At 62.1% G+C, this 3,247-nt stretch overlaps 1 protein-coding gene across 3 annotated transcripts in view; it reads right to left on the reverse strand.

Moving 5' to 3' along the window:
- Nucleotides 1-3,247, reverse strand: part of CACNA1E (calcium voltage-gated channel subunit alpha1 E) — a 94,270-nt gene that overhangs the window by 84,204 nt on the left and 6,819 nt on the right. Inside the window, exon 1 of one of the 3 annotated variants that reach the window (XM_021405097.1) lies at nucleotides 64-289. The exons of the other annotated variants lie outside the window; for them this stretch is intronic. The gene's annotated coding sequence lies outside the window, so the exon portion shown is untranslated. Of the gene's footprint in view, nucleotides 1-63; nucleotides 290-3,247 lie in introns of those variants that run through there. 3 annotated transcript variants of the gene reach the window in all.

The following is a 3,247-nucleotide window of genomic DNA, read 5'->3' on the forward strand; positions in this document are numbered from 1 at the left end:
CCCCGACCCCGCGAGCCCCCACGCGAGGGGTCGGGCCGGGCGCTCCCACGCGTGACCCCGCACCTGTCCCAGGCTCCGTCCCTTCGAAGCGTGGAAAAATCCCCCCGAGCCGCGAGCATCCCCGGCCGCCGGGCTGAGACAAAAGCCTCGGGAGAAGGGAGGGAGGAAATGTCCACCCGGAGGAGGAGGAGGAGGAGGAGAAGGAGGAAGGCGGCTCCCCGCGGGCAGCTGGTGGTTGTCCCCAACAGGTGGCAGCGGGCGCGGGGACAGCGCTGGGATGGGAGCGGGGAGCCGGCGGGGGCTCACCTGGGGCGGGAGGCATGGCTGGCTCCGGCTGCGTGCTATGCCCGAGGCATCGGCGGTGCGGAGGGAGAGAGGGAGGAGAGACGGCGGAGAGGGGAAGGGAGAAAGGCGAGAGGGAAAGGGGGAGGGGGGGGAGAAAGCGAAATTTGAAAAAAAAAAAAAAAAAAATACCGAGGAGAAAATAGAGACAGTTAAAATCTGTCTCCTGCCCACACAGTGGAAAAGAAAATTCTGACAATCGGAGAAAGAACTCGAGCGCGCACACACACACAGAGCGGAGGGGGCAGACGGAGGATAACAAAGGAGGGAGGGAGCCCAGCTCCGCCAAAACAGAGCCGGGGCTGCCCCGGCGCATCCCCTGCACGCACACAAACACCCCGTGTGCCCACCCCCTGCCCAGGTTCAGTGTGACCCGCTCCGCCCCACGCCGGGCTGGGGACCCCGTAAGGATCGCCCCGGTGTCCCCCGTCCCATCCCACCCCTCCGTGCTCCCCCCGCCCTTTGCCTCCAGCTGCCCGGCACCCCAGGCCCCATCTCAGCATACGAAACAGAGAGGTGCATCATCCCCAGCGCTCCCACCCAGGGTTCATTCTGCCCTCCCGTGGCAGGGCAGCACCCACGGGCACCAACACCCACCAGTGTGGGCTGCAGGTGACACAGCCCAGCCACTGCCCCCCGGTGACACCAGAAGTGACACGTTGCATTTGGGTGCCCCATACCCCAGCACCCCCCCCAGCACTGTGCGGGACACCCAGCAACCCCATGCCGTGCCCCAGTGTGCTGCAGCAGGGCCAGCAGCTTGCGGCACCATAATGCTGTCCCCAAGCTGTCCCCATCCCCGCACTGAGCAGGGCCACACGCTGCACCCCCAGCACCTCACCGTGCAGGCAGAGCACCTCCCTGGGGCCAGTGTCACCCAGCAAGTGACACCGGGGCACAGGCCATTTGGGGACGGTCACGTCACTCTGGTTTCACAGCAGGACGTGGCACAGCTCTGCAGGGACAGGGGGCAGTGGGATGCTCAGCACCCTGGGGTGCACGCCCAGCCCGGGTGCTGCTGTCTCTTTAAAGCCTTCATCGCTAAATCTGAATGAAGCCAAGGGAAGAAAATCCCGGAGAGGAGTGCTTCGTTTACAGCAGCGCTGGGGTTTATTCACACTGAGCTGCCAAGCGCGTTCCTGCCCCAGCTCCATGGGGAGGGCACATACATATCCATCTTTTCTGGGATGTGCAGAAAGCCCCCAACCCACCCCAGGAGCACCGACACCCCAAACGCAACCCAAGCAAGGCCACATGGGCAAGCACAGAAGGATGCTGTGCTGTCACCCCATAGGACTCCTGCACGCCAGCAGCCCCATCCCTCACCATTTCTCCCGTCTTGTTGCCACGAGATGGCATCGAGAGGGATGCAGCTGAACCTCATGGCACTGCACCCCAGAGGTGTGCTCTGGGCACAGCCCTGCACCCGCTGTGCCCCCAGTGCCACGCAGCCCCCCGCAGCCAGCTCCCTCTGCCTGGGGTCCTCCTTCCAACACATCCATGCTGTTCCTCAGGGCCTGGCGATGCCTCGGATTCGGATGTCTCCATGGTTACCTGCTGGAGCGGGGGGTGACGGAGCTCTCGGGGTTCACCGCTCAACGCATCTCCCTCCACCTGTCCCGGGTACTGCTGGCACTAGGGCATGATGCTCACCCCGAAATCTCACCATGTGCCACCTCCACGGATGGCCGGGCACGAGCAGCACAGCATCCCGAAAGGCAAGCCAAACCTGAGCCATGCAGAGATGAAACCCGGTGCCTCCTCCCACCACCCCGCAAGCTCCAGGCAGGAGCCAAGTGCAGACACGGGCAGGATTTATGCTGTGGCATCCGTGCTGGTGGCATCTCTAGGGTGTCCATCTGCTGGGGACTACTGTGTGCCTGCTCACCTGCAGGAGCATCCCTGGGTGTGCAGAGCAAAGCGGTGTGCACAGGAAGAGCAAGCAGCCCATGGTGCAGAGTCAGGCAGAGCTCTTTTTTCTTATCTATTAACATCCAGCAGCATCTGCCTTTGCTTTGTGGGAGCACCCACCGAGACACCCTGTGCCCAAATGCAGCCCCATACGGCCCTGCAGGCACCGCCTGGACTTGGTCTGTCCTCCCATAGAGCAGCACGCAGCTCTCCAACAGCGCACAGCACACGCATCTATCCGGCTTCCCTCCTCCTCCCTGCCTGCAGCCGTAGACACTTCAGTTGTGGACTAATTGGAGAGAGTTCAGAGGGCAGCCAAGAGCACGCGAAGGGCAGCGTAACAACCTGCTGCAAAAAAAAGCCTGAAAATGGGGTTTGTCTGGTCTGCAGCTCCGAAGGCTGAGAGAGACGTGATGCAGCTCGCAGTGATGCAGAGGTCGCGCAGAGGGTGCGGGGGTAAACTCTGCTCCGTCCCCACTGGGAACAGGACAAGAAGTAATGGGCTGTAAATCATACATCAGGCGCTTGGAGGAAAAAATACACTGCAATACTGAGCAGCGAGGTCACTTAAAGCCTGGGAGAGATGCTGGGGAGCAGCTGGGACAACCACATCACGGAATCACAGAAGCGTTCGGGTGGGAAGGGACCCTTAAGGGTCATCTGGCCCAGCTCCCTGCACGGAGCAGCCTGGCTGCCCTCCACCTGCGTGCAGCCCCAGCACGCTGCCGTCTCCCCGCTCCGTTGCTCTCCCCCTGTTTGCGTCGGAGCGCTTTGACTCAGCTCCGAGCCGCTTCCCAGGCTCTGTCTCACAGCCCAGTCAACACGGAGCGCGCCGGTGCCAAAAACCCGTTTCTTTCGGATCTGATTGTTTGTTTTCCTACCCTTTCCAGTTTGGGATTTTTGAAAGGGAGCCATGTGAAACCAACTGCTCATTGTTTACTGTCGAGCCCGCGGCTGCATCGTAGCAGTCCCACTCGCAATCACCCCAAGGATC

The sequence above is a fragment of the Numida meleagris genome, chromosome 7 (assembly GCF_002078875.1).
Source record: "Numida meleagris isolate 19003 breed g44 Domestic line chromosome 7, NumMel1.0, whole genome shotgun sequence".
In the NCBI taxonomy this organism is placed as follows: Eukaryota; Metazoa; Chordata; class Aves; order Galliformes; family Numididae; genus Numida; species Numida meleagris.